A 14,765-nucleotide genomic window follows, 5' to 3' on the forward strand; every position below is an offset into this window, starting at 1 on the left:
AATCCTGGTTTGTGTTCAAAGTTCCGCCTAGGCAGACAGTAGGGGTCAGGTGTGGTGGTGGAGAAGGGATGGTTCATTCTCTCAACGCTCCTGTTCTCTCCAGCTGATCTCTCTCCATCCCCTGTTCACTCACACTCTCTCTCTCTCCTCCTCCTCCTCCTAACCTGCACCTCTTGCTCTACCTTCAGCTTTCTTTAACTCTTTTCTTCTTTTCTCTCTCTTTCCCACTGGGCTTTTAATCAGAGACGACAGAGAGAGAGCGAGAGAGAGTGCGAGAGCAAGAGAGAGCGAGAGAGAGAGCGAGAGAGAGAGAGAGCGTGAGAGAGAGAGCGAGAGAGAGAGATAGAGAGAGAGATAGACAGCGAGCAAGAGAGAGTGTGCGAGAGCAAGAGAGAGAGAGCAAGAGCGAGAGAGCGAGAATGTGTGTGTGTGTCCATGTGTGGCACTGGCTTCCAGGAAGACTAGAGACGTGGGAAGAGAGGCACTATTCTGTGAAAAGATCTTCCTGGGAAGAGGTGTACGCACACACTTAAGTTTGTGCACTCTTTCAAACACACACACACAGCAATGTGATAGGGGAGTGCTGGTTTGAGCTGGCCCAGTGGGAATCACACACACAGACACACACTTCTGACCTCGCTGACTTCTGTGACTGAGAGTGTGTGTGTGTGTGTGTGTGTGTGTGTGTGTGTGTGTGTGTGTGTGTGTGTATATTAAAAGTTTGGGCGTCAGTCCTGAACTAGCAGTGGTAGCAAACAGGACATTTCAAACTATGGTCACTCAGGCCAGACCCAAATCTCTACACACACACACACACCTTAATTAGTGTTTAACAGTGGGGGGCAACAGAGGGGGAGCCCAGAATCACACACACAAACACAAAAGACTGGCACAGGGGTTTGTGTGTTTGTGTGTGTGTGTGTGTGTGTGTGTGTGTGTGTGTGTGTGTGTGTGTGTGTGTGTGTGTGTGTGTGTGTGTGTGCGTGCGTCTGCATTCCTGTGAGCCGGCTGGCCATGTGTCCCCTAGGACACAGGGTCATCGTCATAGATACAGGGTTATCATCATGGCAACACAAGGTCATCTCCATAGCAACACAACAGACAGAAGAGAGACACCCCTCCTGTCTGCAGCCTACTTCTGTCATCTCAAAATGAAACCTTTAGGGCTGCCATCGTTAAGAGACCACCTTTGACAGACCAAAGAAACTATTCAGCTTTTAAAGAACTCTGTGCCTATTCACTTTTTTTAAAGACCTCCATCACTATTCACCTTTTAAAGACCTCCATGCCTATTCACCATTTTAAAGACCTCCAGAGACTCTATTCACATTTTAAATACCCCTCAGACTAACCATCCTTTTGAGCAAATTGCTGTAAGCCTGGTGTGGTATGGCTTGCAATGCCTGGGCTGTTTTGAGGGTAGGTGAGGGGTTATGCCTGTGTCAGAGAGACACAACACAAACATACAAACACACACACTTAAAGAATGCGAGTGGGTGGCTTCTGACAAGTGTAATTGCATTTATCTCTGCTTCACATACACAGCCACTGTTTGGCCGATAGCACACACACACACGCCATGATCAAAGCCCCAGATGACACTTGCTCCCACACACACGGTTTGGGCTGGGGGTGTCACCAAATATTTATTTGCAGCACTGCAGGCACGACTGCATTTGCAAGTCAAACACATATCTAGTCAAACACAGGCAGAGATCTCGCTCACACACACACACACACACACACACACACACACACACACACACACACACACACACACACACACACACACACACACACACACACCACACACACACACACACACACACACACACACACACACACACACACACACACACACACACACACACACACACACACACACACACACACACACGAGAGAGACGGGTGCAGTGCTAAAACACTGCACAATAAGCCCATCGCCCTAGCTGCTGATGACTGCCCAGAACTAAAAGAGATGTCAGCTTGGTTAAAATGTGACAAGGAGCGTCAATCAAGAATACAGGCAGCTGAACATCAACACCACACACACACACAGGCATGCACGCATGCACGCACGCAGTGAGTTGAAGATCTACCAGGCCCGCAGTGAGTGTTTACATTGAATAAAAACACACACACGGTGTGCAGCGGGCTTGAACATTCACACCAACATTTTTCTTTAACATATAGATGAAACAACAGAGGCCGTTTGGGCAATGTTAACCCCTGGGTGAATTTCCAATTCATTTTCAACTAGCCCTCTCTATCTCCCTCTCTATCCCTCCCTCCATGAGAAGTTCTGAGTATTTGTGCACAATTCTGAGCACACAATAGCTGAGCAGGTAACCATGGCAGGCAAACACGCGCACACAAACGTGCACATAGTCCTGCACACACACACACACCTCTTGCTGGCAGCGTTGACGAAAAGGCTCAGTACATTTATGCGGCTGCCACACTCACTCACACACACACACACACACACACACACACACACACACACACACACACACACAAACACACACACACACACACACACACACACACACACACACACACACACACACACACACACACACACACACACACACACACACACACACACACACACAGGCTCAGTACTTTTCAGCACTGCTCACCTGACACACACAGACACTCACACAGACACACACACTTAAAACTAGCGGCTCATCGGCTTTTAGCACCACTTGTTCTTTTGGGCAGAACACCAAGCACAAGCACAAGCACAAACACATTATTAAGTGTAAGTCGATAAATCATGTGTGGGTTTTAGTGAGTACAATGTGTGTGCCAGTGTGTGTGTGTGTGAAATGCATGGCATGGCATGTTCAGGGCAAGACCTGCCACACACAGTCACACCACACTGCAGGCACTGAACACGAGGCACTGTTGGATCACAGCCAGGGACAGATGCGGGCACACACACACAGTGTGTGAGTGGTCGTGACACAGCAGACCTGCAGCAGCTCAGCATTGGTGGTCACACTGAATAACCTTGAGGTCACTGGATCCATAACCCACACCTCTGCAGAGTGTATACGTGTGTGTGTGTGACCGAGAGAGAGAGAGAGAGAGAGAGAGAGAGAGAGAGAGAGAGAGAGAGAGAGAGAGAGAGAGAGAGAGAGAGAGAGAGAGAGAGAGAGAGAGAGAGAGAGAGAGAGAGAGAGAGAGGACTGGGGTAAGTAGACCACACACACACACACACACACACACACACACACACACAGAGAGAAAGAGAAGTGAGAAGAGAAAGAAGTGTGAGAAAGAGAGAAACAGCTGTGCCATGAGGTGGCCAAGCTTATTTGCCTACGCACACACACGCACAGACACACTTGAAGAGGCCTAATCTGCCATCTTATTTAGTAGAAGGTCAGGCTGAGTACACACAGTGGATGGCGCAGCACCAGCGTTTATGTGTGTGTGGATATTTGGTAGAACCACCAGGTGCGACTTCAATGAGTGTGAGTGTGATCACACGTGTGTGTGTGTGTGTGTGTGTGTGTGTACAGTGTGTCAGAGTGAAAGTGAAAGTGAGAGTGAGTGAGAGAGAGAGAGGCGTTTTCAGGACTGCTCCATTGTGTGTGTGTGTTTGGCAGAGATGCTTGAGATGATGTGTTGGTGCATCCAAGGACTGTGTGCGTGTGTGCGCGCGTGTCTGTGTGAGTTAGAGCAGCTTTAGATGATGGGACTGGTGCGTAAAGCAGCCCCCAGAGGAGTCTGCCACAACTAAGCAGTAATGAAAAACACACCATCCTGTCACTCAACAAGCCATTTAACAAAGTGTTCACCTGGAGTAAATGACAAAAGAGAGAGAGAGAGCGAGAGAGCGAGAGCGAGAGCGAGAGCGAGAGAGAGAGAGAGCGAGAGCGAGAGCGAGAGAGAGGGAGAGCAAGCACAATAGCCAGTGAGAGAGGAAGAGGAAGATAAAGAATAGAGTAATGAAGAGAAAAGAACAGCGAGGGGAAGAGATGGTTAGTTGGTATTCTAACTGCAGCAGTAACAGAGCCACAGAGCCAGCTTCCTGTGACCACAGAGCCACTTCCTGCGACACAGCCAATTGGGCGCAACTTTCACACGAGATGTTAACATGTACCTAAGAGTGGATGGTGTAACACCACACACAAACATGCCCACACACATGCACAGGGATCACTGACTTAAGTAGCAGACGTCATATGGTACAACCAATGCCCATAAATGAATTGAGAATTTGGTAATGAGTGTACAAGCAATGAATATACTTTAGATTTGTTTATTCAATTCAGACAATAGTGGCATTAGCTGCTGTTGTAGCGCTACTACAAAAATGTCAATGACACACACACACACACACACACAGAGCAGGTGTCACACAGAGCCCCTGTTGCCACACTGATCAACATCACAGTTTAGACACGCATCACACTGGGATGACTGCTGAGTGGTTGTGCGCGCGCACACACACACGCCTGTGTTTTAGGGGGTCATGTTGTTAGAGATTATGACAGTGGTGGTTCCATAAATATTTAAAAAGACAGGCTGAGATGGAATGAGAAGAAGGGAGCAGTCACAGGGGCAGCTAAGGCTAGTCTTATTGAATAGGCTGTTCCGTCACAGCAACGGCTAGGCTACGCTAGGCTAAGTTAGGCCAGTGTTTCTTAACTGGTGGGTCGGGACCCCGAAGTGGGCTGTGGAGGTGGGTTGTTCACAGGAGCCGTGGTGTAAAAATGTATGAATTCCCCTCTTTTATTGACAGGCACAAAATTGAGACAAGATGCCGTAATGAATAAATGACCGTCATGTCGAGGAGAAAGTGAAAAGTTAATACTCCTCTCCACTAGATGATAGGCATGTTGCATGAAATGCAAATATGCTGATGCAAAACATGCTGCGCGCCATCAAATCCATACATGGTTATATTTTGATAACTGGAATTAATTGAACAGTTTACGACAGCGTCACAAAAAACTGGGTCACACAATGTAATGACTGTGAAAAACTGTGGGAGCCAAGACCATTACAGTTAAGAACACCTGGATTAGGTTACCTAGATCCTACTTCTTACACTTAAAAAAAATGTCTAGCCTCTCTGTTGTACGGTTTCTACCTGCTATTTTACACCTGTATTTTTATACCTGCAACTTATCTTTGGGGTCAACTGTGATGTGTTAAAATGTGCTAGGGATGCAAATAATGGCCTAAGAGACTGTCCTTGCCATAACAGAACGAGCTAGGCTATGCTGAGTAGTCCACTGAGGACAGTAGCGGGTGTGCTAAGCCGAATCCTGCAATGACAAACTGAACAGTAGCGGGTAGGCCAAACTGAGTAGCCTAATTATAAGCGTGAGGGCTAAGCAACCCAATTAAGAACAGCAGGCTGCTAAACACAGACGTGCCAGCACCAGCACCAGCCAACACTGTGGCACTTTCAACAAGCCTCTGTCTATGCTCACACACACATAGACACAGAGACATACACAGAGACACACACACACACACCGACAGAAAGGGACGTGGCAGGAGTGAGGATCTCTGTGCAAGCCAGTGCAGCGTTTGGGACGAGACACTCTCCATGGGCAGTAGGGATGGCACAAACCGCACCGAAAACCGAAACCGTACAATTCACACACATACCGAACCGAACCGTGCCATCCGTCGCAAACCGCAATTCATGTACTGCCCAGAAAAATATGTAAAACAGACATTAGGAGTATCTTATCCAGTCTCTCTGATTAAAACATTTGCGTATAAGACCAATCAGAGGATGACACAATTAAAAGCACACCATTTTCACATTATAAGCCTATACAATAAGCCTATTATAAGCCTATACATCACTTTATAACTGCAGTTATATAAATATTGTTTTAATATTCCCAGAGCATCATTTATCATGAACTAAAAAAAAGAACCGTAGAGAACCGAAAACCGTGACCTTGACACCGTGATATGAACCGAACCGTGAATTTTGTGAACCGTACCACCCCTAATGGGCAGAGCCTTTTAACACACACACACACACACACACACACACACACACACACACACACACACACACACACACACACACACACACACACACACACACACACACACACACACACACACACACACACACACACACACACACACACACACACACACACACACACACACACACACACACACACGAGGGAGAAGAACAAACAACTGCACAACTGCAGCAGCAGTCTGTCTGAGATTCGAATTCTCTGACACACACACACACACACACACACACACACACACACACACACACACACACACACACACACACACCGTGTGAGAGCGCCAGCAGAGGAACTCGGTGACCCCAGTGCTGCTGGCTGCTGCTGTGCTGCTGGAGACTCACAGAGCAGTGTGAGAAAGAAAGAAGAGGCAGAGGAGAGGAGAAGAGAGTGATAAGAGGAGGGGAGAGGGAAAGACAAGAGAACAGGGGAAGAGAGGAGAGGGGAAGAGAGGAGAGGGAAAGACAAGAGGAGAGAGGAGATGAGAAAGAGGAGAGGATGAGGAAGAGAAGAGGAGAGAAGGAGGAAAGGAGAGAAGGAGCAGAGGAGAGAAGAAAGAGGGCGAGGGGAGGAGAGGAGAGGAGAAAGAGGAGAGGCGAGGAGAAGGAAAAGCAGAGAGGAGAACAGAAACAGATAAACGACAGCGAGGAAGAAAGTGCAAGAGTGAAACTGTGTGTGTGGGAGAGATGCTTAACAGTCACCTCTCTGAGCCCTCTGGCCATGGTAAATCCTAGAAGCCGACTCAAACCCACGAGGACCTCTTTATAACTAATGCAGACACACTTTCATTACAAAACGTCATTAAAAATGGTAAAATCAGTGTGTGTGTGTGTGTGTGTGTGTGTGTGTGTGTGTGTGTGTGTGTGTCACTCAAGGTCCTGCCTGTGTTGTGTTGTCAGGGAGCCCCTCTCCATCAATCAGGGGCAAAGTATGCTTGGTAAGAGACGGGATGCATTCTGGGTTAAGGGCATCACGCCACCACAGAGAGCATCACATCATCACGAGGTACCGAGGAGAAAAACACTGAGCTGGGATGACTTCTATTTCCAGCACCATGCGCAAATACAGTGTGTGTGTGTGTGTGTGTGTGTGTGTGTGTGTGTGTGTGTGTGTGTGTGTGTGTGTGTGTGTGTGTGTGTGTGTGTGAGAAATGCCTTTGACAGAAAGCAGGTCACCGCAGATGTGACCTACTTGGACTACTATAAAACACACACGTGCCCGCGCGCGCACACACACACACACACACAGGCACACCCACCCACACACACATTTCCCGTCATAGACGCCAACGTCACAGAAAAAGGCTTAGGTGTTCCTGGCTCTCTATTGCCTGCCAGACATCTATAATAGCAGTAGCAGTAGCCACTAGGCTATAACAGTCACAGCAGCACACCAGTAGACTATGCAGCCATACAAGTCCAGCGTATCGCACAGACCAAGTAGCATTGCTGAAATCACTGGACCAGTATATCAGTGCATCTCCATCTCCAGCTCTGTGTGTGCGACTGAGTTAAAGTAGGGGTTCCCAAACTTTACCCCCACAAGGCCTTCCATATACCAGTAGGTTCCAGTCAAGGCCGCCCTGATCTGGGCCGTGCCCATGCCATGTCGTTTTTACTATTCACAAGTCGATTGGAGTTGGTGCTTCTCTAGACCCATTTAAGTAGTATGGAAAGCATACATTATAAGGAAGAAAATGATAACAGCCACAGCATATCTTCCATCTTAGCTTCTGACTTATTTTTTTTTATTTTCGGATTACTTTAGCTAGTTTAGTTTAGTTAGTAGTTTGCCAAAAGGCCGTCTGCACAGTGCACACTGGCTTCACACTGCAATTGCCTGTAGGTTTACCTTACTAACGAGCCTACTTACATGAATGCCAGTAGACCAACTCGTACAGTATAAGGGCTGTCTAGACTTCTATGACGCCTATAGTCGATTTAGCCTACTTATAGATTTACTTCTGGGCTACTTACGCATGGAGATTTTATCATATGCCATCTGTGCTGCCAATACACTTTATAATATTTACAAGTGTATGGATGGTCTAGTGACGCAGTAATAGGCAAGTTTATGATTCAGATTATCTTGTAATGGGCATGCATGCAGGTATAAGCTTGCAGCTTGTCAGTGCATGTTACCAGGCCTAATAGGCCTAATAGGCCTAATAGGCACACTTTTATACAGACTACACACACTTCCACTATGGGCAGACATGTTGAACTTTTCACAGAAGTAGTTCTCCAAACCCGAGAGCAGCATGTCAACTTCCACTTTGAAATGTGTACTCTGAGCATACAGCACTTGCTTTGACAGTGTTGTTTTATAGTAAGCATACTTTTGCCGGTAATTGTTGCTTTGTTGACCCTTGTACACAACACATTTGAACAATAAAGTAGGTTTTTATAAGAACAAGAAGAAACACTACATGCACGCGCGCGCGCGCGCACACGCACACACACACACACACACACACACACACACACACACACACGAGTAGACAGAGCCGATTAGCATGTTTCTGCACCGTATGCAAATACCACAGATGCCTGCAGACAAGCACTGGTGTGGTTTAGTACAGTGCAGTAGGCTACAGTACGAAAGCCCCTTCAGCAGATATATCAGATGTAACACAGAGATATCTACAGTGCAGCTGACTGTTCTTCCCCTACTTCACTGCATGGCAGGGGGGTCAGCTGTACAGAGCAGGCTTCAAGTCCAGTTCCTAAGACCAGTTGTTTAAAAAAAAAAAAAAAAACCCAAACCTGAAAGATTTGACATTTTTACTCTTTGGGATCGAAGTTAACGAGGTCATATGTACAGCTTCTGAGTGCAGATGCAAAATAAGAAATAGGAACCACCAGAGGCCAAGAGAGTTTTTGAGAAGGTCATTTGTTTACTTCCTTTCCCGTAGCATGGCAGGGCAGGGTTCGGCTGACTCTGTGGGACACAGCCCGACGCACGGCATGACTGTGCAACTCAACTCTGCTGTGCAACTCCCACCGTACGGCCTACTGTACTTCCGCACTGGCTGGGCCTAGTTTAAAACTAGATGATGACGGTCTAGTACCGAAACGTGGTTATTAAAGAAAGAACAGCGAAATGGTCAGTGTGCGGGAGTTTCTTTAAGTTGTTGCTGAGTGACCCATGCGCCATCTCCGACGCACCTGCCAGCTGAGGTGTGCGAAAAAAGTCGAAGTTTAACGGGGTTTAACACTACACCATGTATGGGACATGCACTACAATATCCCATCTCACACCAACTGAGAGCAGTCCAGTCCAGGGCTGTACGCTTAGCTTTTTCACGCTCCTCAATGAAAAAATGTTTGGAGCACAGATAAACTTAGAAATTTAGGAGCAGTAGAGCACTACGAAATTTCACAAATTTTCCTTGTGTAAAATACTGTGCTTATAGCAGCATTGCTTACTGCAGCAGTAATGCAATCTAGTAACCTTCTCAGAGCAAACATCACAGTGCCCAACGTTTGTGCTGGCTAGCATGACAGTTATCTGAACGTGTGATGTTTGAGGCTAGGGCACTACCTAGCTATCTCTCCATCAGTGTTTCAGGCTACTTCCAGTCTGTCAATCACTCACGACTCCGAAGTCAGTTACCCGTTGCAATGCCAGGTGTGATGGACGGGGCACGTCTGCTATGCTGCCAGGTGGAATGCAAGGAACTAGTGGCAGCCAAGCTTATCGCAACTTCAAAGCATAACCTCAAGTTCATGACTCGTCTTCACAGCTATGCCTGTAAACAGCCATGTAGGCCTACCACTGCATTCCTCAACATAAAGTGACAATAACAGAGCAAGACAGTGACACATGTGGCACACGGTTTATGCAAAGCATTTTTATACACGCTAAGTCTCAAAGTGCTAGCCTTCCTGTTTGGCCTCATAAACAGACTATGGTCATATTGAACAGGGTGTGACACTTTACGACCTCCTTTATTGAAATGTTTCGTGGGCTTTGTTTGTAATGGGCAGGCAAGACTGGAATTCCTCCCTCACCGTTCTGGTTTGATTTTAAGCTGCCTTGTAGAGCTCTCTTCTCACAAGACATAATAGACGTGTGAAACAGTTTTGGTTTGGGTATGGAAATAGTCTAATTTGAACGGAGTAGCCTACCGCGCCTGTCAAAGAGGCCCAATACAAAGCGTCCCCAGCCAACACAATAACCCCATTGGGCATTGCCCAGTGCAAACTCTAGCCTAGAACTACACACTTGGGAAACTTCCTGGTTTTAGTGACAAACTCAAGCGCACCAAAACACGAGGCACATCCGCTCCGATGACGTCAAACATGTTCCCCCATGTCATCCACTGTGTGTGTGTGATCAAAGATCACCAGCCCAGAACAGAAGAAGATCCCGCCCAGACCTTTCGCTCACGGTCATGGAAACAGGCGGCCAATGCTAGTTCCGAGCAGAGGGAGCTCAATTGACGCACGCTCGCCAGTGACCCTGCCTAGGGCTCCGTGTAATATTTCACGACTACGAAAACATTTTGTCAATGTTTCGGTGCCACTTCAGGTTAACCAACAACATGCCCAGGCATATCCCAGCCAACCCATCGGTGTGCCAGTGTGACAGTGTGTGCGTGGAGAGGAGAGGACAGGGTGCTTCTCGGTGTCAGGTTGCACGGTGTAGCTACATACAAAACGGCAGACATCCAAGCCTTGCAACCAGCATACGTCGCTTCCTCTCGAAGCTCTGCTTACAAGAGAAACAGGAACAAGAGCTAGTCCGACAAGGCTCGCAGCAGCTCAAATTGCACATATCTGAATTCCACTTCCCGCTAATTAAAATGCCGCCACACACTACTCGCGTAGATATAGCGCAACCCAGCAGAGTTTGATATCCCTGCCAGTGTCACAAGCCACCAGTGCCCAAATATGGCTGGGGGAAGGTAGACAGAGCACAGGTCGGTCGGTGTTTAAAGTCTTTCCCTTCCTGGCAGAGTGCAGCTCAAACTGTCTAGACAACAGCACCCAACCTGGCCATCAACTTAACAGGGATATCTACTAAGCCCCGTTGCAATTACATGATGGAGGCACTAGAATAATTTGATGAGAGTCACGCCGCTAAATCCAGACACACAACAAAGACTGGGGCCACGTCTACGGGGAACACACTTGACACACCAGAGGTAGGGTAGTCTCGGTAAACTATACAAAACAAATGTCATACAACAACATAGGCACTGTTCTGGCATCTGTGTGTCGATTTTGACCGTCGATAGTCAAACTGAAGGATCCATGGCTCCAGTTAGCACAAATGTTAGTAGTCATCTCTAGTCTGAAAAGACAATGTGGAACCACCAGCGAATGGTGACCTGCTAGCCATCTAGGTAGCCGAGAAGTTCTGTCCATATGGTAATTTGAACCAACCAACACATAAGCACACTGTTGTGACAACCCCACTTCACACCAGACAAATAAATATCCAGTCCTGTCGTCAGTCTGTCTGGCAAAAACTGGTCTGAACAAGCCAGCTAGCCTGCTCCATTCTCAAGAGAGATTCGCATTCCACGTTAGAGCCTACACGATGCTAGCTAAATCGATAGCTCTGTGTGAGCTCCACAGTAGTTTGCTTCGTGACATGTCATTACCGCCCAGCAATCAACTCATTTACCGTGGAAAAAAATACAGTAACACAGTGATCAACCCAACTGTGTTAATGACGTCTTATCGACTAACACATGAAGGAAGTGAAGGACTGGGTTTTTAACAAACCAAGACAGAGCTAGCAGCTGAGCTGGCTAACTTTGGTGTAAATAGCAAGCAAGCTAACCAGGTAACTAGACAGTGACAAAGAGCTAACGCCACCACTCTTACAAGTTTATGTGAAAATCCGCAGATCCCAGTCTCACATCACTCCCAAGTTCTAGCCTTCAGCAATTTTCACAGGTTTAAGTTTTAGCAATAGATCGAGGTCAAGTTTTGCCAAGTGGCTAGTTCCTTGCCTCTGCCACATACACACACGCACGCTAGCTTTCAACTCTTCACGAGTTCAGTGTTAGTTCCAAACCTTTCCAAAATCAATCTTTCTCACCAAAGAGGACGTGAGCATCCCAACTTTTCTGATCCACAGTTAAAGACTGAAAGGGTCACTTACAAAGGGCAGGCTGAACATTGAAATCGCGTGGCAATCCCGGAGAATGTGGATGTAGAGCAGAAAGCGCTGGGAGGTCTGTCTTCCCCTTCGGTTCGCTGTGAGTGAAAATGAGCGGAGAGCTTCTCTCTCTCTCTGCGACTGCCGAGGAGGAGTTTACTCAGCATGCCGTCATCGCTACGCACGACACCTGGTGACAACTCGGCTCATGTTGGGCAAGCCAGGAGTGGGGCAGCGGATAGGGGACAGGGATGAGTCACAGCAACATTTGGATAATTATTAAACTGTTAAATAAATTCAATAAGGAAAATAACTTGGTAGGCCTACCCATTGGTCGTTATATTTCCTCAGTTTCCACATGGAAACAATGCTAAATTCTCATGTAGGCCTAGGTCTGTTTGTTTGTGTTTGTAGCCTATTTGTTTTGTTTGTTTGTTTGTTTGTTTGTTTGTTTGTTTTTGGGATGATGATCATAGCAAGAAATAGGCCTAGGCCTAATCCTTAACCTGGAAAAGGAAGTGCTCCAACTAACTGATAATTACCCTAATGGTTAACCCATTGCTCAATATCCTACATGGAAAAACCAAAGACCTTTTTTTTTTTTTTTGTACATTTTCCATGCTATGTTTCCATTTTGCTGTGTGATATGATAAGAAGAAAGAAGACACCTCCTCTTCCTGTATCTCTCCCCCTGAGGGCTGTGACTCACTCCATAGGCTACCAATTTGTGTGTCAGGGTCAGAGGTGGAGCTATGGAGGGAGGGGGGCATGCAGGGCCCTGTTGTATTTGTGATGGGGGCCCTATTATGACCTTTGTAGAACGTACACAGGCCCCTATCAGTGTTTTGCTCTTGGGTCCTGCGTGCCGTTGTTCCGCCACTGGTCAGGGTGGTGATGTAGGCTGTTCCCGTCTCCTCTACAAAGGTCAGGAACAATGGCAGGTGGCTGCTCACTGAATAACCGTCACTACACAGATTAATGCCCCAAGCTGCCTTTACACCTCCAAGACAACACACATACACACACACACACACACACACGTCCCAGACAATCAACCAGTGAGCTTGGCTGGGTGTTTTATGTAAACCTGAGGGCCCCAAAAGGCCAGCACACCCTCTAGGCCTCTATAGAAAAGTTTTGTCTGTCACTCTCTCTCTCACACACACACACACACACACACACACACACACACACACACACACACACACACACACACACACACACACACACACACACACACACACACACACACACACACACACAGAAGCCCTCTCCACTGTCTGTGCTGCCCACGACAGTTCTATTTGATTCTATTTCATGCTGAAAGGCATGGGCGAGGGCAGCTCTTGCCTGACTAAGGCGTCGTTTATATGTACATACCTGGGATTTTCAAACCATAATTTTCTTCCCTACATTTACCAAAATGTTTAGGTTCACATCATCAGAGGCCGTAGGAATATCCTACAAGAGTTTGTTAATAGCCTCATTGATTGATTTGTTAATTGATAATAAAAAAAAATCTTTTATCATAAAATCATGATGTCATACAGTCATTATAACCACTCTATTGCATGATACTTCTTAGTTGTTACTCTTTTTTTTGGGGGGGAAGAGATGAGAGGATTGCATTGGCAAAGACCAACACTTGTGTTGCCCCCTGCTGTTGGAAATCTGGTAAGGCAGTGTGGGCCCTGGGTCCTCACTGATGCTATTTTCAGGCCGACCAGAACAGTGATGATGGTTACGTACCAGTTACGTTGCACCACTGTGGTAACTAAGCTTACACCAGTTATGTTGAGAAATAAAGTGCTTACCTGTGAACCACCCGCTTTCATACTGGGCTCTGAACTTTTGCATATGTGGCCATGTCCATGAATTCCCAAATTTCGGTTCCCGAATGCTCAGACTTGCACAGGCAGCCAATTCAGCCTTCAGCGTGTTTAATAGCTTTGTACAGAAGAAGAACTCACCTATAGCTGCCAAAAATATTTTTGCCTGGTTTGTCTATCCCTGAGGGGTATACCATGAACATGGTTATCTGGCTAAGTTAGCCTACAGGAAGTGGTAAACCTAAGCCTGCAGGTGTCATTTAGTAATGACAATGAGAATTCCAGGCTCCTCTATTTGATGATTTACCACCACCTCAAGGATAGCTTAACCTAGTTTAGTACTGAACCAGCTTAGGCCTATTAGAGCGCACCCCCTTTGTCTTTGTAAAACTGTGTGTACATCAAAAGCAACCTACGCTACTTAAGTAGCTGAGGTTGCTGAAGAAGTTTCTCCATTAATTCGTTTTATTTGCTCTGGACGTGACATTGACGTGTTTGATTTAGATAATCACATGGCTCTGGCCTGTCAGCCTGGGACATTCAGAGATATGAATATTCCAATTGGTTTTCACCAAACCGTGTCATAGCTCATTACCATAAAGCCTATTATATTGATTTTAATCTCTGAAATTCGCTTTGGTTGCTCAGGTCGCTTCGCTCCTGGCGAATTCACTTTGGCCGCTTAGTCGCCGACCCTCCATAGAAATAATGACTTCCATTGCTCAGGTAGTGTAGATTGCTCTTGGTAGGCCTATACACACAGCTGAAGATCGCCATAGGCACTGCAGCCCAG

General features: G+C 46.8%; 1 protein-coding gene across 1 annotated transcript in view; it reads right to left on the reverse strand.

Annotated features, from left to right (window-relative positions):
* The window catches only part of ptp4a2b (protein tyrosine phosphatase 4A2b), a 26,647-nt gene extending 14,374 nt beyond the window's left edge, over positions 1 to 12,273 (reverse strand). Inside the window, exon 1 of the mRNA XM_063185158.1 lies at positions 12,147 to 12,273. The gene's annotated coding sequence lies outside the window, so the exon portion shown is untranslated. The remainder of the gene's footprint in view (positions 1 to 12,146) is intronic.
* Positions 12,274 to 14,765: the final 2,492 nt, after the last annotated feature.

This window comes from Engraulis encrasicolus, chromosome 20 (assembly GCF_034702125.1).
Source record: "Engraulis encrasicolus isolate BLACKSEA-1 chromosome 20, IST_EnEncr_1.0, whole genome shotgun sequence".
Lineage (NCBI taxonomy): Eukaryota > Metazoa > Chordata > Actinopteri > Clupeiformes > Engraulidae > Engraulis > Engraulis encrasicolus.